The sequence below is a fragment of the Leopardus geoffroyi genome, chromosome B2 (genome assembly GCF_018350155.1).
Source record: "Leopardus geoffroyi isolate Oge1 chromosome B2, O.geoffroyi_Oge1_pat1.0, whole genome shotgun sequence".
NCBI classification, from domain to species: Eukaryota; Metazoa; Chordata; class Mammalia; order Carnivora; family Felidae; genus Leopardus; species Leopardus geoffroyi.
The window spans coordinates 82,554,890-82,577,069 of record NC_059332.1 but is presented as its reverse complement, the minus strand read 5'-3'; positions in this window follow the sequence as shown (position 1 = coordinate 82,577,069).

The window sequence follows — 22,180 nt, the reverse complement described above, 5'->3', positions numbered from 1 at the left end:
CAGTAGGAGTCAATACTTGTACAAATATAGTAACCTACAGTATCGTAATATTGTTGCATGGAATTTAAATGATGAAAACATAAAAATTAACTATAAATCTGTGCTAATAGATATATAGCATATAATGGTATAATTTATGACATCAATAACATGAAGGGGAAGGGGTAGGATTGTAAAGAAGTAGTGTTTTGGTATGAAATTGAAATTAATTTGCTATCAAATTAAAATAGAATGTTATAACTCTAAGATGTTTTATGGAATTTCAATAGTAACCACAAAAGAATAGTTGTAGAATGTATACAAAGGGCAATGAGAAAGGAATCAAAGTATATCACTACAAAAAAAAATAAGTCAGTGACACACAAAGGAAGACAGTAAGAGAGGAAAGGAGAGAGAAAAAACTCCAAGTCATACAGAAGACAACAAAAAAGCAATAGCCAATCTTTCCCTGTTATTAATTATTTTCAATGTAAATGACTTAAAGTCCCCAGTCAAAACATATAGACTGGCTGAACGGATATAAAAACAGGACCCTACTATATGTTGACTACAAGAGAATCATTTTAATTTGAAATTATTATTAATTAATTAATTTATTTTGGAGAGAGAAAGAGAGAGAGAGAAGGCGAGTTGAGGAGCAGGAGAGGGAGAGAGAGATTCTTAAGCCCGGAGCCCAATATGAGGCTGAATCTCATGACCCTGACATCAGGACCTGAGCCAAAATTAAGAGTTAGGTGCTTAACCAGCTGAGCCACCCAGCACCCTGAGATTCATTTTAAATCTAAGGACACTTGTAGGCTGAAAGTAAAAAAAAAAAAAAAAAAAAAAAAAAAATAGAAAAAGATATTCTATGCAAGTGGTAACCAAAATGGAGCAGGAGTAGCTGCACCAATATCACACAAACTGGACTCTAAGTTAAAAACTATTACAAGAGACAAAGAAGGACATTATATAATGGTTAAAATGTCAGTTTACTAAGAAGATATGACAATTATACATATGCACTAAACCTCAGAACTCCAAAATATATGAAGCACATCTTGACAGAATTGAAGGAAGAAATAGACAGCAACACAATCATAGCAGGATACTGCAAGGCCCCACTTTTTAAAAAAAATTTTTTTTTAACGTTTATTTATTTTTGAGACAGAGAGAGACAGAGCATGAGCGGGGGAGGGTCAGAGAGAGAGGGAGACACAGAATCCGAAACAGGCTCCAGGCTCTGAGTGGTCAGCACAGAGCCCGACGCGGGGCTCGAACTCACGGACCGCGAGATCATGACCTGAGCTGAAGTCGGACGCTTAGCCGACTGAGCCACCCAGGCGCCCCAAGGCCCCACTTTTAATAATGGACAGAACAAGCAGACAGATCAATAAAAAATAGAGGAATTGAAAGACACTATAGACCAATTGGATATAACAGACATATACAGAACAGTGCTCTAATAATAACAGGATATTTATTCTTCTCAAGTGCTCATAAAATGTTTTCTAGACTAGACCAGATGTTAGGCCACAAATCAAATTTTAATGATTTCAAGAAGACTGAAATTATACAAAATCACAATGAAATAAAACTAAAAATCAAGAGCACAAAGAAAACTGGAAAATACACAAATATGTGAAAAGTAAACAACATCCTCTAAGCAACCAATGGGTAAAAAAGAAGCCACAAAGGAAGTTAGAAAATACTTTGAGGCAAATGAAAATGAAAACACAATATATCAAAACTTATGGTATTTAGAGAAAGCAGCGCTAAGAGAGAAGTTTATCGTTGTAAATGCATATATTAAAGTAGAAATATCTCAAATCAATGGCCTAACTTTAAACGTCAAGAAACTAGAAAAATAAACTACACATAGTGCTAACAGAAAGAAGGAAATAAGATTAGACCAGAGATAAACAAGAAATAGAAAAAAAAAAGAAAATATCAATGAAAGTAAAAGTTGCTTTTTGAAAAGTTTAACAAAATTGATTTATATTAAGAAAAAAAAAGAAAATATTTAAATAAAATCCGAAAGGAAAGAGGAGGCATTACAACTGATGCTGCAGAAATAAAAAGGATTATAAGAGAATACCTTAAACATTGTATGACAGCACACAGAAGAACTTAGGTTAGATGGATAAATTCCTAGAAATGTACAGCCTAATAGGATTGAATCTTAAAGTAGAAAATCTGAACAGACCAATAATGAGTAAAGAGATTGAACTAGTAATTAAAAACTTCACGAGAAGTATAAACCCAGGACCAGCTGGCTTCACTGGAGAGCTTTACCAAACAGTTAAAGAAAAAACAATACCAATCCATCTGAAACTCTTCCAAAAAAAAAAAAAAAAAGAATAGGTCAGAGTACTTCTAAGATTATTCTAAGAGGCCAGCATTACCTTGACACCAAAGCCAGATAAAGACAGTGCAAAAAAAGAAATCTATATAGACCACTATCCCTGATACATATTGAAGTAAAAGTTTTCAATAAAACACTAGCAAATCAAATACAAAAGCACATTAAAAGGATTGTGCATGATGACCAAATAAGTTTTTTCTTAAGGGGTGCCTGTGTGGCTCAGTCGGGTAAATGTCTGACTCTTCATTTTGGCTCAGGTGATGATTTCATGGTTCATGAGTTCAAGACCCACATTGGGCTCTGTGCTGACAGTGCGTAGCCTACTTGGGATTCTCTCTCTCTGTCTCTCTGCCCCTCTCCTCTCTCTTTTTCTCAAAATAAATGAATAAAACAACAAAAAATTTATTCCTAGAATGCATGAATAGTTCAACATAGGAAAATCAATATAATACACTACATTCACAGAATAAAGGACAAAATCCATACGTAATCTAAACTAAAGCAGAAAAAAACATTTGACAAGATTCAAATGTCTTTCATAATAAAATCACTCAATGAATTAGGAATAGAAGGAAACTATCCCAACATAATAAATGCCATTTATAAGAAGCCAATAGATAACATCATAAGCAGTGGTCAAAGCTGAAAGCTTTAGAACAAGTAAAGAATGCCTGTTCTCACCATTTATATTAAACATAGTATTGGACATCCAAGCCAGAGCAATTAAGCAAGAAAAGAAAAAAGGAAAATTATAAAGGGAGAAGTAAAGGAATCTCTGTTTGCAGATAACCTGATTTTACATGTAGAAAACCCTAAAGAGCCCATAAAAAACTTAGAACTAATAAAAGAATTCAGCCAAGCTGCAGGATAAAACATCAACACCCCAAACTCAGTTCTGTTTCTATACACTAACAACGAACAAGCCAAAAAGAAGACTAAGAAAAAATTCCATTTACAATAGCATTAAAAGAATAAAATGTTTAGGAAGAAGCCTAACCAAGAGGATGAAAGCCTTTTATATTAAAAACTGCAGACACCTGGACGGCTCAGTCGGTTGAGTATTCGACTCTTGATTTAGACTCAGGTCATGATCCCAGGGTCATGGGATAGAAACCTGAGTTGGGATCCATGCTAAGCATGGGCCCTGCTTGAAAATTTTTTCTTTCTCTTCCTCTGCCCCCTCCTCTGCTCGTGCATGCATTTTATGTTTAAAATAAAATATACATACATACGTACATATATACATACTACAAAACATTTCTGAAAGAAATTTTATAAGACACAAATAAATAGAAAGACATCCCTTGTTTATCATTTGGAAGACATATTATTAAGATATCCATACTACTGAAAAGATGTATAAATTCTATGCAACCTTGCTTAATAGCCCAATGGCACTTTTTGAAAAATTAGAAAGAAAATCACCCTAAAATTCATATGGAATTTCAAGAAACCTCAAATGGCCAAAGACAATTGTGAAAAACAAGAACAAATTTGGAAGACTCCCAATTCCTAACTTGAAAACATATTGCAAAGCTACTGTAATGAAAATAATTTTGGTACTGGCATAAAGACAGACATATAGACCAACGGAAAAGAATAGAGAAATAAACCAGACATAAACCCTCACATAAATAGTCAAATGATCTTTGCTAACAATAGCAAGACTATTCAATGTGGAAAGGGCTATCTCTTCAACAAACAACTTTGGGAACCTGGATATTCACATGCACAAGAATGAAGTAGGACCCTTATTACATACCTTTTACAAAAATTACTCAAAATTCATTAAAGACCTAAAACTATGAAGTCCCTAGAAGAAAACATAGAGGAAACTTCATGACATTGTAATTGGCAATAATTTCTTGGATATGACAACAAAAGTACAGTGAACAAAAGCAAAAACAGGCAAACGAAAAAATGTACACCAAAGGACATAATGAACAGAATGAAAAGGCAACCTATGAGAGAAAATATTTCTAAATCATGTATCTAAAAAGAGGTTACTATCTAGAATGTATAAAGATATACATATACACACATATACTATATAAATCAAAAACAAAAAATTAAAAATTTGATTAAAAAGTGGGAAAACATATATATAATACATATACGCTATACTATTTAGAATGTATAAAGATATACATATACATACATATACTCTGTAAGTCAAAAACCAAAAAAATAAAAATTTGATTAAAAAGTGGGAAAAAGCATGTGTATATATATATATGTACATATATATGTACATATATATATATATATACACACATATACTCTATAAATAAAACACACAAAAAAATAAAAATTTGATTGCAAAATGGGAAAAGGACTTGAATAGATATTTCTCCAAAATCCTATGCAAATGGCCAACAAACATACAAAAAGATGTGCAACATCACTAATCATCAGAGAAATGCCAAAGTCACCATGAGACATTACTTAACAACCATTATGATGGCTCTCAAAAACAAAAAACAAAAAACAAACAAACAAAAAAACCCCAGAAAGTAGCAAGTTTGGTGAGGATGTGGAAAAACTTGAACTCCTGTGCATTGTTGTTGGGATTGTAAATAAGGTGCAACTGCTATGGAAAACATTATGGAGGTTTCTCAAAGACATTAAAATTAGAACTACCATAGATCTCAGTAATCTTTTTTAAAAAAAATTTTAGATGTTTATTTACTTTTGTAGAGAGACAGGGAGAGAGAGAGAGAGACAGAGAGAGAGCAAGGGAGGAGCCGAGAGAGAGGGAGACACAGAATTCGAAGCAGGCTCCAGGCTCTGAGCTGTCAGCACAGAGCCTGATGCCGGGCTCGAACTCACGAACTGTGAAGTCATGACTTGAGCTGAAGTTGGACGCTTAACCAACTGAGCGACCCAGGTGCCCCTCAGCAATCTCACTTTTAAGTATATACACAAAAGATTCAAAAGTAGGATCTTGAAGAGATATTTGCATACCCGCAGTCAGAGCAACACTATTCACAACAATCAAGAGGTAGAAGCAATCCAAATGTTCATTGATGGATGAATAAATAAACAAAACATAGTATTTATGTATATGTGTGTATGTATTTATTTACACATCTATAATGGAATATTATTGAGCTTTACAAAATACTGTCACATGTTACAACATCGACGAACCACAAGGACATAATATTAAGTGAAAGAAGCCACAGGACAAATACTGCATGATTCCACTTAAATAACATATCTAAAGTAGTCAGATTCATAGAGACAGAAAGTAGAGTGGTGGTTACCAGTAACTGAGTGGGGAAGAGAGTTAGGGAATTGTTGTTTAATGGGTACACAGTTTCAGATTTGCAAGATAAAAAAGTTCCGCAGATCTATTTCATAACAGTGTAAATATACTTAACACTACTGAAGTCCACACTTAATATTGGTAAGATGGTAAATTTTATGTCATGTGCTTTTTTTACCACAATAAAAAAAATGTAAGAAAGTATTTTTTTTTTTTAATTTTTTTAACGTTTATTTATTTTTGAGACAGAGAGAGACAGAGCATGAACGGGGGAGGGTCAGAGAGAGAGGGAGACACAGAATCTGAAACAGGCTCCAGGCTCTGAGCAGTCAGCACAGAGCCCGACGCGGGGCTTGAACTCACAGACCGCGAGATCATGACCTGAGCCGAAGTCGGATGCTTAACCGACTGAGCCACCCAGGTGCCCCAAGAAAGTATTTTTGATGCTCTGTAAATACCATAAGAAGAGGAGGTTCTTTGTAAATGGAGCTATAACAAATAAAACTCACTTGGAAGAAGGTCAAGTTCCTCAAGAAAATAAATTTATAATACCTAGAATGAAAAAGTATCAATTTTTATATACACATAAAGCTTTCACACAATGCATTTACAAATGTCATGATATGATTAACATGGTAAGCAATCAGCAAATATTAAATTAAGTGAAGACTGCTCAAACATCCATCAATCCAGGATTTAAAATCCACAAATGAGGGTTGCCTGGGTGTCTCAATTGGTTAAGCATCTGACTTGGCTCAGGCCACAGTCTTGCAGTTCATGAGTTAGAGCCCGCATTGGGCTCTCTGCTGTCGGCACAGAGCCTGCTTTGGATCCTCTCTCTCTCTCTTTCTCTCTCTGCCTCTCTCCTGCTTGCTGTCACTCTCAAAATAAATAAATAAACTTTAAATAAATAAATAAATAAATAAATAAAACCACAAATGATCGGGTAAGTTACTCAAATTCCCAGTTTGTCTTTTTCATGTTGTGATGCTTATCATTCTTTTCCTTTAGGAAGATAATTTTATATGGTTGGATATTAATCTAAATATTAGAAAAATCTGGGCACTACACCTAAATATAACAAAATGGTCATGTATAGGGGCGGCTGGGCGGCTCAATCAGTTGAGCATCCGACTTCGGCTCAGGTCATGATCTCACCGTCCGTGGGTTCGAGCCCTGCATTGGGCTCTGCGCTGACAGCTCTGAGCCTGAAGCCTGCTTCGGATTCTGTGTCTCCCTCTCTCTCTGCCCCTCCCCTGCTCACGCCGTCTCTCCCTCTCTCTCAAAAATAAATAAACATCAAAAACATTCAAAATGGACATGTAAAATATGGAAAAAAATTAGGGAAGAGTAATTGAATTTTAAATATTTCTAAGCAATGTTTTATTGAGCACACATTTTTATAAATGTCATTTGTTTTTAAAGTACTAATATTTTAAACCTACCTTTAAGAGAACTGAAATGCTCATTTATATAATATATTTTCTCCCTGTGTTTACCAAATTATTCTTTAAAGAGAACTGGATGACTCTTTCAATCCAAATGGACTTTAAGGCATCCTCCACTTCATGTTCTGCCCTCCCTCTTCTGGCTGGCTGACAAGAAGTAAGGTTGATGTACAGGGTTGTGCTTGGTGGAGAGAAGTCACAGCAGATCTACCTTTTGTCAGTATTAAGTGAATAACAGAAGGCATCTCTTAACCCATGTGACTATGGCATCTCTATAGTCAGGATGGGTCCAATACCCACCTTTCCTCTCACTGCGATGTGCTCAATTAAAAATATTGGGTGCGGGGCGCCTGGGTGGCACAGTCGGTTAAGCGTCCGACTTCAGCCAGGTCACGATCTCGCGGTCCGTGAGTTCGAGCCCCGCGTCGGGCTCTGGGCTGATGGCTCAGAGCCTGGAGCCTGTTTCCGATTCTGTGTCTCCCTCTCTCTCTGCCCCTCCCCCGTTCATGCTCTGTCTCTCTCTGTCCCAAAAATAAAGAAACGTTGAAAAAAAATTTTTTTTTAAATATCGGGTGCTAGAAATAGACTCACATAAATATACTCACCTGATTTTTGGCAAGGTGCAAAGGCAATTCAGTGGAGGAGGAATAATTGTTTCAATAAATAGTGCTAAAACACCTGGACATCAGTAGCTGCAAAAATGATCCTCAACCTAATTCTCAACCTTAGACAAACGTTAACTCCAAATGGATCATAGATCTAATGTGAAACTAGAAAACTTTTTCAAGACAACATAGGAGAAAATCTTCATGACCTGGAGTTAGGCAAATCATTCTAATATATGACACCAGAATCATGAACTAAAAAAGAATAAAAAAATGGATAAGTTGGATTCCATAAAAATTAAAATTTTTCATTCTAAAAAAGATTCAGTCAAGATGATGACAGTTAAGCAACTAAACTCTCTAATCTCAACAGTAAAGGAAAAAAAATAATTCAATTAGAAAAATGGGAAAAAGACAAACTTCACCAAAGAAAATATACACATGGCAAATAAACACATGAAAAATATGTTCAACATCTCCAGTCATTAGGAAAATGAAGATTACAACCACAGTGAGATGATACTACATTTGCATTAGAATGACTAAATAGGAAATACCTCCAATATCAAGTGCTGACAAACATGCAGAGAATTTTTTTTTAATTTTAATATTTATTTATTTTGGAGAGAGAGAGAAGGACAGAGTGTGAGTGGGGGAGGGGTAGAGAAAGAAAGAGACACAGAACAAAGCAGGATCCAGGCTCTGACCTGTCAACCCAGAGTGCGATGCAGGGCTCAAACTTAACGAATTGTGAGATCATGACCTGCAGGAAGTCAGGTGCTTAACTGAGCCACCCAGGCACCCCCAGAGAAATTTTATCTCTAGTACACTGCTGGTGGGAATGTAAAATGGTACGGCCATTCTGGAAATCATTCTGGCAATTTCTCCGAAAGTGCAACATACACTTAACCATGTGACCCAGCATTTGTACTCTTGGGCATTTATCATAAGGAATAAACATTTGTCTTCACACATAAACCTGCATATGAATGTTCATAGCAGCTTTATTTGAGGTAGCCCAAGAAAGGAAACAACCCAAGTGTCCTTCAATGAATGAATGGTTAAACAAATAGCAGTTAAAAAAAAAAGGGGGGGGCCACAAATACTTGAGGCATCCGACTTTGGCTCAGGTCATGATCTTGCAGTTTGTGAGTTCCAGCCCCGCTTCTAGCTATGTGTGGACACCTCACAGCCTGGAGCCTGCTTCGGATCTGTCTCCTTCTCTCTCTGCCCCTCCCCCACTCATGCTCTCTCTCTCTCTCTCTCTCTCTCTCTCTCTCTCTCAAACAAAAATAAATAAACCTTGAACACAAATAAATAAATAAATAAACAAATTTTTAAAAATAAAAAAGGAATAAATTATTGATGCATTCAATAAGTTGGAAAAATCTCAAAAACATTTATGCCAAGAGGAAAAAAGCTAATCTCAAAATGTTACACACTGTATGATTTCATTCATCCTCAAAATATAAAATTATACATCTTGAGAACATATTTGTGGTCACCAAAGGTTATGGAAGGAAAGGAAGGGTCTGAGTATAAAAGTATAGTATATGGAAATGTCTTTGTGATAATAGAAAAGTGTTGTCTCCTGATCGTGGTAACTTATTAAAATCTATACATATGATAAAATGTCTTAGAATTATACACAAAGTTATTTTAAAAATGACTGCATGAAAAATTGGTAAGCCCAAATAAGAACTGGAAGCAGGTTAATGGTATTATACCAATACCAGTTACCTGGTTTTGATGATGTACCATGTCTATGTAAGATGTTACCATCTTGGTGATACAGACATCTGATTTTTCTGCACTGGTTTTGCAGCTTTTTGTGAGCCTAAAATTATATATGTGTGTATATATATTTAAAAATGAGGAAATTGGGCTTCATGGGTTAAACGTCCAACCCTTGTTTTCAGCCCAGGTCATGATCTCACAGTCCCTGAGTTCTAGCCCTGCCTGGGCTCTGTGCTGACAGCATGGAACCTGCTTGAGATTCTCCCTCTTTCTCTGTCCTTCCCGTAGCCACACTCTCTCTATCTCAAATAAATAAATAAGCTTTAAAAAAAGGAGGACATTTTCCACTAGTTATGGAACTCAAGCCCAAGAAAAATGGTCAATAATCTCCTTGGATTAAATCTTCAATTCTTCACACAGGAAAAAAATATACAAACAAAAAGTCTTGGCACAAATGTGGATAAAAGGAGAATTTAAATAGTAAACCAATTTTAAATAGTGCTATAAAAACATTTTTTTTTCAAAATCCAGTCATTCATTTATTCAAAAATAAAATGCATGGGGAATAAGAGTGTGGTTGTGAGAATCTGGGCATGAATACTGGCTCTCTGATAGAATAGCTCTGTAAGCTTTGACAAGTTCTTTATGTCCTACTGTGTTTTTGTTCGTAAAATAGGGATAATAATAGAACTAAACTCTTAGTTTTGTGATGATTATATCTATCAATAAATGTTAGAAAGGTATAAAGTGTAAGTACCATCTAAGTGCAAACTATTACTACTATTATTTAAGCATTCTTTTACTGAAAGTTTGGTTTGTTCACGGTGATTTACTGCAACATACAGAAGATGGAAAGATGACTTATTCCAGACTCTGCGTGCTTGAGAGTTTTGTAATTTAGCAGGAGACAGAGATGGAAAAGCATAGCACAAGTAAAAAGCACAAAATCCTAAATACATAAGAGGCAATCAAACTTGATATGAAGAAAGGAGAGCTAGCACAGCAAACTGAGGAAATTAAGGAGTGTTTGAAGGGTGACATCTGAACTGGTCTGATTCATATATTGCAAGGAAAAGCATTTCAGACAGCAGGAACCACACGACCAACAAAAAGAAGGAGTAGAGTAGGGGCCGTGCTCTCGAAACAGAGTCCTGTTAGACGTGTACAGGCTAGAAAGAGGTGAGAAGTTGATTATCAACACCAAAATGCCGATTTAACACAGATAATGCCAGCACTGAACACCAGAATAAAGCCCTGTCGAAAGAGGTAGGAAAGATCATCCTTTCCCTGAAAGTGACTTCCAAAGCTGTGATATCATACATGTCTTCTGAATTCTCTCCATTCTGCAGCACAGATCCAGAGCTTCAGAGAAGTCTTGTTTGGTCTCTGGGCTGGCAAAATTTCCATCCGATGGAATACTGAGGCAGGGACATGCGCTGAGCTATTTTAATCGTGTTCTTAATCACATCTCTGCCCTTCCTGGTGATTTTGGGAGGGAGAATAAATACCATTCTGTTGGCCTGGAGTTGCTCCACTCACTCCCCCTAAAAGATTTGTCTAAATTAACATGACTGGCAATTGTATTGCTCAGATGATAGGCAGGTGAAACAAAACAGTGTTTGCAGGCCCCGTGAAGCAACCTTTGATTGGAGCACTTAACACATATTGTTGTGGCATTGATTCAACCCCATCCAGCTTTGAAGTGGTTTTGTATCTGTGTAATTCTTCACAGAATCCTGGCTTTGCATTTGGGACTGAAAACAGTTAGGGCAATTTCCAGATGATGAGCTGGAGATAAGATTTTTTTTATATATATAACTATTTTGAAATGTCCCTCCAGGAAAGAAAAGTGGTTCCTTTAAAGGAGAATAAAAGGTTAAGGGCCTTGGGGGATTAAAGGGGCATGAAGGGAATGCTTTAATATTTTCAGATGAAGATCAGTGCTCACCTGTGACAAGCTTTGGTAAAAAATGAGAATTTCATCCTCGCACCCAATTTATACATTGCACTGTAGGCAAAGGGACGTTTTCATTATCCATATTCAAAGGCATTAATTGAGTGGCAAGGATAAACCATCTATTACATCACACGCAGAATTAGACAAGTTCCTACTTGGGATGTCCGTGATTTTAATGGTATTTTCTAAGCTGTATGGCAAGAGGAAGATGACTCTCTCATTTCCTTCCCTGGAGTCCTTTCCATCTTTTTGTACTTCCTGGCTATGCACTCTCTCTCAGCACCACCCAACTCATGTTTTTATGCAAAGCCAGAAACTCGGGAAAGTGATTTTTTTTAAGCACTACTGCTATTTTCCATCATTTTATATTGTAAAAAGCAGAGTTTCCTTGACAAAGTATTTTCTAGGTATAAATCCAACTGAGTAATTATATAAGGTCCTTTTGGTAATCCATAGGGACAAAAGCATATCAGGTAATAAAATCCTTCATTTTCTCCCCATCGCCCCTCCCCCCACCTTTAAGGGCATTTTCAACGTTCGATTTCTTATTTCTTTACTTTAAAGGCTCAGAAACATCATTTATTTCACTTCTGCCTTCCGTGTTGAAGACTATCATAAACCCTTGAATGCAAACTTGGAAAACACCTAGACGATACCTTATGACAAGTGACCATCAGAATTACATAAGATGATCTGACATACCTGAGTCTGAAAGTTCTTTATCTTTCTACTCCACACCCTGTAATGGATTATTCTTTTGAAAGCATCCTAAGCTTGACCCAGAAATAATAGTATAACTTAAATGTATACCCTGTTAGAGCAAAGGCCAGTTTTAGGAGCTACTTTATTGTTTTACCGTTCTTTTGATTGAGAGATTGTTACTTATAACACTAATATATCCGTATATATACAGTGGTATAATTAAAAAGATGTAGTCATGCTAGACATTTCCATTTCCTCTTCTCATTACCCAACATCCCTTTCTCTTGCTAGGAGCCAATAATAGAATCTGAGGACACACAGCAACCTTAATCAGATACTGAACTGTGTGTAAGTGATCAAAGGTTAAGGGAGCACCTGGCTGCCTTTGATCACTTTTATGAGTTATGACAAGCTGGCATTCTTCTCTTCACCCCCAAAGGTTCTTTAGCCTCGAGGAAATTTATATGGATAAGATGAAGTAAAAAGTTGAAGAAGGCAAATTTCTAAACATTTTTTTGAAAAACCAAACAGGAAAAAAAAAAGATGGTTATATAGCTTAATAACAGAAGCTATACATTAGATGGCTTGCTGTCGCAAAAGTGTACCAAACCATCTGAAAATTAAAATAACCAGAGAGAACAAAGGGGATTTATTTTAAATCGAGGCAAATGGCAAGTTCATAAACACAAAAGAAAGTATTGTTATATGTATATATATTCTGTTCCTAAATGAATAATGAAGAAATCTTACCCTGCCTTTTGCTCTAAACTATATAGGCACATTCCCTCAAAGTTTAATTTTACCCCTTCTTACCCTTTTCTTCCCCCACTGAGGTTGATCCTAAAAGGAACAATGTTTCTTTCTCTTCAGTTTCTTTCCTTCTCCTTTGCATCAAATCTTGATCAATCCTGTTATGTCAAGCCACAAGGATAACTTGTTTCCTTGCTCTTTAAATCTAACTTTTCTTCTCTTTGCTTGCCCTTTAAGCCTAACATCATGTGCCTGATACTGCTCTTCAGACATGTCAATCATATTTCCTCAAAAAATTGCAAACATCTGCAGCCAAATTCCTACCTTTATTCCCTGTGGATTTTATTTTGCCTCTTAGCAGTGGCTATAAAATGTATATCATCACATCCTCAGAAAAACATTATTATGTGCTTTATGCATTCTCAAATGTCCTCCTTAAAGTCTCTCTTTGAAAGTCCTTGCCTCCCTTCTTTTTTATCACCATTTTATTTCCAGGATATATTCTTAATTAGAAAGAACTACATTTGACAGGATAAATTAAGGAAGCTGGAATTTAGATACCTGAATTGATTACAGTGGGGCAGGGCTGAATAACAGGACCAGATGCTTCCCCCACATCCACCTGATCTCTTCCCATTACTCTTACCCTGATTGAAACAGCCCCAACGGGGCAGAGGATGAGTAATGTGACACCAACCAGGACCACAAACCATCCACGGTGTGTGTACACATGAGTATTATCCATAGACATGATATAAATTCTAAAATTCATACAGAAAAATAATATATAGGTCATAATCCTAACATTCAGTTTTTAAAAATATCAAATTTTGCATATATGCTTCAGCTTTTTATCTAATGAAATAAAACTACAGACACAGCAAAAACTCTCAGGTTTCCTTTTCCAACTGGCCCCCAGAAAACAGATAACCTGAAATTCCTCTATGCACTTTCCATGCATGTATCTATAGCAATCCCTATTAAATATGATAGATTAAAAATTTTTAATATTCTTTATGGCCAGGCGCCAGGAGCAAAGTTAACACACAACAAAGGGGGAGAAGATGTTCATGATGTAATTCATCAATAAAAAATTAGTTTATCAAGTACAAAGAGAGCCACACAACCTTAGAAAAAGAGAGCTCAGTAGGAAGATGGGCAAGCATTTGGAAATGCATTCAGTGCTCTGGGATGAGAAACTCCCCAAATAAGATTCGGCAAGGTACTGGTTTTGGCACTTTATCATCCAAGTCACCAGTCTGTATTATTATCCCTGTTTGTGCAGAACAGAACTCCAATTCTAGTGCAAAAAAAACCTGAAGATTTCAGATTCAGGGACAGTTACTCTGTAAGAATCTTCTAGAATATATCAGCCTGGAGACTCTTGAAATTTACAAGGGGCTCTGAGTCAATTCCTGATGCTATTTGGCTATTGCTTTGTTTAACAATTAGGTATGTCCATTTTGTTTTTCAATAAAATGCGTATAATGACATGATACCTGATCTCAAGAATGACATGAAAATAAATTTGAGATTTCGTAGGTGCTTTCACAAAAAAAGGGCTACATATATCTATTATTATATTCCTTACATATAGTTGGAATTTAATGATAATAGCATAGAACTTATTTACAATAATTATGAAATTAAAACTTGTGTACAAAGGTGAGGAAATATTACATTATATTGAAGAGCAAACTTCTGTTTGTTTTTGATAAACACAATTATCTCTAAAAAGAGAAAGAAGAAAGTCGGCTTTGCTGATCTCTCCCTTTCTCTCTTTTTCTTTTTTTATTCAGTTCCCAGTTCTCTAAGTGAGGATGATAAATAATTAAGAGAATCTTAATATTTTCCCAGAAAACAAATGAATACATATATGAAAGGAAGAAACTTAAAAGAAAAAGAAAAAAGAAAGGATAGTTAGTTGTAGAAAGTTCTTTCTTTCTTTGTTAAAATATTTATTTATTTATTTATTTATTTTTGGGAGAGTGCAAGCAGGGGAGGGGCAGAGAGAGGGAAACAGGATTCAAAGCCAGCTGTGCACTGACAGTCCAACAGCAGTGAGCCCGATGTGGGATTGAAACTCATGAACCGTGAGATCATGACCTGAGCCAAAGTTGGATGCTCAACTGACTGATCCACCCAGGTGGCTCCAAAAGTTCTTTCTTAATGGTAAATTATTTGTAGTATATATCATGGCTCAGCCATATTCTTGATCACTATTACTTTCACAAAACTATTGTTTTTAAATTATACCTGTGTTAGTTTAGTTATTTTGAGAAGTGAATGCCAAGACATGTAAGAGAAGTGGAGGTGGGGAGAACAAGTCTGTGAAGGGTAAAGGGAGGGACGCAGGGGGAGACAGCAAGAGCTGCTGACCAGGATGCAATTCTGATATGTCACAGGGCAAAGGAAGGAAAGAAGAGAGGGCCCAAGGAGTGCAGCACAGTTCTGAAGATCTCTTGGCCTGACCGGTAGGCGTCCCCAGGTCAAAGTCAAAGAATATCACCTTTGGCTCCATTCTTTGGATCCTGACACTGGGTACATCTCCACAGTGGGCAGTGGGACATTTCTGGAAATTTACACTTTCTGAAAATTGAATTGCATTCAAGGACACCAAATTCAGAGGAGGATAGGGGGTAAATCGAAGTGTCATATCAGGGAGCAATGCAGATGTGGCAGGCAGACTCTAAAATATTCTCTACTTACAATTTCCATCCCCTATATCCATGGTCTTATGTCATTGCTCCCCTTAAGTGTGGGTAGGGCCTTAGACTTGCTTCTAGCCACAGTACTGGACAGCACTGATGTATGCTACTTACACGATTAGTTTAGGTGACATAACAATATCCATCTTGCTAGTGGACTCTCTCCCTTACTGGCTTTGATAAAGTTGTCTGGTTGCGGAAGTCCACATGGCAAGGAATTAAGGTGACCTCCACCCAACAATTAAGAATTGAGGCTCTCAATCCAACAACACTTGGAAGAACTGAAATCTGCCAACAGCCATGTGATCTTGGACTGATCCTTCTCTAATCAAAACTCTAGATGAGATCCAAGCTCTGCTGACACCTGGATTGCAGCTAAGCCGTGACCAGATTTCTCGCCCACAGAAAACTTGAAATAATAAATGTGTCTTATTTTGAGCCATTAGATTTCTGGTAATTAGTTACCCAGCACTATAAAAATAATACAGAATCCAAAAAAAAATGTAGTGGAAATGTGTATTAGATGTATTAGGTAGATAGATGTTTGGGGACATTATTTAATTAACTTCTTATATGGATTCTGTGATATGTGTGGTGATCTTTAGACTTTCAGAAATTTTAGTTTGTTATTAATTTTTATTCAACCCAATTTTCAATCAGTGATTTATTAGCTCTTAGCTAGTAACAAAGATCTGAATAAAGTGTCTGGCACATAGTGAGTTGCTAGAAATAGTATCTGCCATTTTACCATGGGGAAAACACTCAAAATTAAGTTTATATACAACAAATTACTAGGAGTACACACCTCCTTTTCCTGTAGTTCACTTTGATGTAATATAATGTCATCTCCCATCCCTTAATTGCCCTTATGTTCCACAATAAATTGAATTTCACAGCATGAAAATCTTAGATGTCATAGTAATCTGAGTCAGTATGTAGTAAAAAGTCTACTGATATAAATTATCCTTGGACAATAAAAACGACCTGCTCACGGAGTGGATTTAACGTGGCAGTTAGGTGGCAAATACTCGGAGATAAGGATTTCTGCCTTCTGTGTGTTAAACGCCGTACTGCCATTTTTATTTTTGATTTGACCCAGTGTACTGCAGGCAACATGCGGCCTCCAGTTCAGCCTAATATCCCACAATATAGGGAAATGAGCCACTCTTCTAGGAGGATTTGGCATTCTCCTTGCAGTGCAAATCCATTCTTTCATCTCCAATAGCAGGTGTTAATGTAAATTCACTGCACACTTTGGAAAGGGGGAAGAAGCTAAAGGTTTGGGCTGTTTGCAAATCGCCTGTTATTGTACCTCTTTAAACTACTCTCTTTGACTGCATGAAGCTTTGATAGCTCATCTAGTTGCAATAGCATGAGCGTAATGCTGCAGGCATGAAGCGATTGGGGGCAGTGTGTTATTGACAGAATCTCCTGAATGATGATTTATTATGAACATCAATGGGAACAACACTTGTTCTTTCTAGAAAGCCTGTTTGTTCCACCTGCCTCACCTGGGAGGAAGGAGCACACTGCCCAGAACTAAGACACTGTTTCTCTGCTTATTTAGCCTTCTGTACAACTGCTGTATTTTTACATGGGTTGGCGATTTTTTCTGGTCTCTATTTTGATGACTTCCAATCATTTAGAAATGTGACATGCCCAGAAATCTCTGAAATCAAGACCATTTGGCAACAAATAAATAAAATGGCTAAGAAAGAGTTTCCATGATCAAAAGTAGTTTGCCTTTGGCTCATAGCTGGTTTCCTAAAAAAGAGTAGGAGATGCTTACAGCATGAGGGCATTCATGTAAATTTTGTGCTAGAAAATAAAGAATCTTATGTGTCATGTGTATTACAAACAAGCCAAACACAAAACTGATTATTATATACTAAGTAGCACTGGGCCCACCACCTCCCTTGGTGAATTCCTGGCATTTTGTACATACCTGATCTTGGTTCTGCTCCTGCCTTCGTGACTATTTATTTTTCTTCTTCTTAAATCAGTTTGGTAGATGTTTCCAAAAAAAATATTCTCTTCAGGTACATATGCAGACCCTCAACTTTAAGTAAATTAAATGAATTAAGAAAAGTAAGTAAATTTGAAACAACAAAAAACGTGTAATATTTAGAATTAAAAATAACAGTTGCTTCAAACCAGTGAAAGACACAATCCTAATGCAGACTTTGGCCAATGCACTAAAAAAACAAAATGTAGCTGTAGGTTAGGCTCCACACAAAGTTGGTTTATAAAATATATATGTATATGTATGCATGTATGGATATACACACTGTACATATATGTATATTTATAGAAATAACATATATGTATGCACTGTATGTATTTACACATGTATATGTATACATACACATACACACACATACAGTATATATGTGTATACATTATATATATATATACATTATATATATATATATATATATATCATTGGTTTCCTTTTTAACTTTATATTTTCACCAAATTAGAAAATTCTAAAACACATAATAGTTTTATGTTCAACAGAAATTCAACAGAAATGCTAGCAAGGAGTCTATGCCTTCTTCCAGGAATGCTAATTATTCAGTTCTAATATTGACCAAGGATTATAGAACAATTTTTCATTCAAATTAATGAAATTTTGTCAGATGGTATTTAAAAGATACATCATATGTTTTAAAACCTGGAAATCATTGAATGGCAGTAGTGAAAGAATCTCCAAATCACTATTTGGTAAAATTCTACTCTATAAAGCATGTCTTCTTATTTTTACAATATTTGGATGTGGCTTTTCAAATATATTCTATACAACCAAAATTATTAGTGCTGGATGGTCAAGCTTCAGAACATATATCATTGAGACATACAGCTTTGGCAAATCACTTAAAATCATAGAAAAGGCAATTTCTAATATTATTGACCTTCTTGTGAGAAATGTTTCCTTTGATAGCTGACATAAGTCAATAGGTAAAATAGGTCTTCACTTGTCCAATTATTAGGGCAAACATATATATCTTGACTGAATGTATAACGTCCAGTTTTTATCAACATTGAATGAAGATTTGGTGCAGGTTGCTACCTACCAAAATCTTCACCGTGAACCATAGCGATAAGCTATCTGCGTATTGGTATTGAGGAGTAACCTCTGTTATTTACAGAGCAATACCCTTCCTTTCTGGATATATAGTTTCTGTTCCATTGGGACTTTTCCAGTATTTATCATGACTTACAGATAATCTTAAGCACACAAAACAACTTTTATCCTGTGCATGTGCTATAGACTATGAATGGAAGAGGAAATCATCAGATTTCTCCTTCACGTGTTCATCATCCATTGGACAAGAGTTGATTCACACTGCAAATCACCGGTTTCGCCCAAAATGTTATGTCAAATATCTGCTCAGAGATATGTGACGGTAACTGCTCTTTTGTATTGTCTGCATGAATGTTATGTAATATCCATCCAGTGGATATTGATAGATTCCTATTTTCTCATCAAACATATTGCCCTCAATGAAGATTGCACTTATGTAGCGTCAGTCTGCCCATCCCCCATGGAAAGTATGATTTAGAAGTTCTTGACTTTTTTCAAGGGAAGCTCTTATGTTTTATTTTGAATTTGGATAAAGTTCAACGGCATCACCTCTAAGAAGGCTTCATAACACTTGGAAGTTGCAGTAAGTGGAATACCAATCCAATGAAATTGAATTTTTTTGAAATATCTGTTTTGGCAGATTCATGTATTCATGCCATAGTCCTCCCTACTTAAAAACATGTGTGATGCCATTCTGGATCCTAATTATCTATTTTAGCAGTTTCACTAATAATTTTTTGTTTTACTGAGCTAAGTACTCATTCTGTGAATTAGAGATTATATAATTTTCTACTGCTACATAAAAAAATTACCACAAATTTAGAGGTTTAATACAATACCTATTTATTATCTCAAAATTCTATAAATCAGGAAGTTGTTTTTTTAAATTTCTTTATATTCAACTTAGCTTCAGGTGTAGAACCCAGTGATTCATCTCTTACGTGTGACACCCGGTGCTCATCCCGAAAAGTGCCCTCCTTAATGCCCATCACCCATTTCACCCAGCCCCCACATACCCTCCCTTCAGCCACGCCCACCTCCTGCAACCCTCAGTTTGTTTTCTGTATGTAAGAGTCTCTCATGGTTTGCCTCCCTCTCTGTTCTTATCTTATTTTTCTTTCCCTTCTCCTATGTTCATCTGTTCAGTTTCTCAAGTTCGACATATGAGTAAATCATGTGACATCTGTCTTTCGCTGACTGACTTATTTCACTTAGCATAATGCCCTCCAGTATCATCCACCTTGTTGGAAATGGCAAGATGTCATTCTTTTTTCTTTCCAAGTACTATACCATTGTGTATATACATCACACCTTCTTTATCCATTCAGCACAGAGCTGGACTTGGGGCTCGAACCCACGAACCAGGAGATCATGACCTGAGCCAAAGTCAGACGCTTAACTGACTGAGCCACTCAGGGGCCCCCATTTTTAATTTTTTGAGGAACCTCCATACCGTTTTCCAGAGTGGCTGCACCAGTTTGCATTCCTACCAACAATGCAAAACGGGTCCCCTTTCTCCACATCGTGCCAACATCTGTTGCTTCCTGAGTTGTTAATTTTAGCCATTTTTATAGGTCAGGAAGAACTGTCAACTTAACATCCCGCAAGGTTGAAATTAAGGTGTCAGTTTAGCTACTCTTAGGTGGAGGTTTTGGGAAAGAATCTGCTTTCAAACTCATTCATGTTGCTAGCAGAATTCAGCGAATTCAGTAGCTTTTGATTATAGGTCTGAGGTTCCTCTTTCCTTGGCAGCCGAGGACCTCAGTGTTCCTTAAGGCTGCCCACATTCCTTCTTATTTGGCTTCTTCATCCTCAGCACTAGCGTGAGCATGTCAAATTCTTCTTACATTTTACAACTCTCTGACTTCCCCTTTTGCCAGCAGCAGGAAAAACTTTCTGCTTTTAAATTCTCACACGATTAGATCAGGTTCACTTGGATAATCTAAAGTTCAATAATACTTCATAAAATAACATAATTATGGGACTGATACCTTGAACTCAGGGGCTCTGGAGATTAGGGCAGGACATTTTTAAGGGCCATTTTAAAATTATGCCTCCAACAGGGAGTAGCACGAACTATTGCCAATTCAATTTAAACATTAAAATATGAACATTAAAAAAACACAAATGAACAACAACAAAAACAACAACAATAAAAACCAAATGAACATGGCCTGAAACTTAACAAAACACAAGTGAGTTGTGTTTTGTCTATGTAAGCAGAGATAAGTGACTAACAGTCTTTGAAACAAATGTGTAATATTGAAAATCCTAATGTTTAAATTTTTTTTTTCAACGTTTATTTATTTTTTTGGGACAGAGAGAGACAGAGCATGAACGGGGGAGGGGCAGAGAGAGAGGGAGACACAGAATCGGAAACAGGCTCCAGGCTCTGAGCCATCAGCCCAGAGCCTGACGTGGGGCTCGAACTCACGGACCGTGAGATCGTGACCTGGCTGAAGTCGGACGCTTAACCGACTGCGCCACCCAGGCGCCCCAAAAATCCTAATGTTTAGATTCTGATGATGAAGGGGAGAAAAATTCTCCTCTGCCATCTTTGGGTCTCTGTCTCAGACTATGAATTAAATAGACATAAGACAGATTCACAGGATGAAAGCAGGCAGATTTTATTGAATTTCTTACATGTGTATGGGGGCCTTCTAAAAGAAAACAAAACAAACAAAAATAAAACAAACAAACAAACAAAAACCTTGAAGACCCAAAGAAGGGACCAGAGCAGGAAGCTTTTGTGCCTTTTAGACAAAGAAACAATAAATTTATGAAGAATTGACAAGGCAAAGGTGTTTAGGTTAGGGGTAGTAAATGGTGAAAAAATAACTAGAAAAATAAGGGTTAGTTTAACAAGGTTTGTTTGTACAGGTTTCTTGGCTCTAAATTCCCTGTCTCTGGTGATGAGATAGGGAGGGAACTTCTCATGTGGGAGATGTATGTTCTGCTCTCAGGAGGATAAAAGAGGGTCAGAGTGTCCTTTTCTCTTTTTTTAAATTTTTTTTTGGTGTTTATTTATGTTTGAGAGAAAGAGAGACAGGCAGACAGACAGAGTGCGAGTGGGGCAGGGGCAGAGAGAGAGGGAGACCCAGCATCCGAAATAGGCTCCAAGGTGTCAGCACAGAGCCCGACACAGGGCTGGAACTCATGAAGAATGAGATCATGATCTGAGCCAAAGTCGGTGCTCAACCGACTATGCCACCCAGACACCCCCAGAGTGTCCTTGTGCTGGCTATTTCTTGCAGTGACTTTAATTCAAAATAATCAATATGCCAAAGTGGCATATTTTGGAATGACATCTTCTGAATCTCTTCAGTGACATTTTTATGAAAGTTGTTATTCTTATGAAATGTTTGTGGTAACAATTGCCTTGTTTTGTTTTATTTTTCTAAATCAACCAAACCTCCTGTGTACTATGTGATAAATGATAATGATTTGCTACTGGCCTCTCTAAGAAGCTGATCAAGATATTTATGATCCTCTTTTCTTACCCCTGTACACATTCTCCCCGGGTGATCTCATTGACTATCATGGCTTTAACTTTTATCTATAAAATGACGTACCATG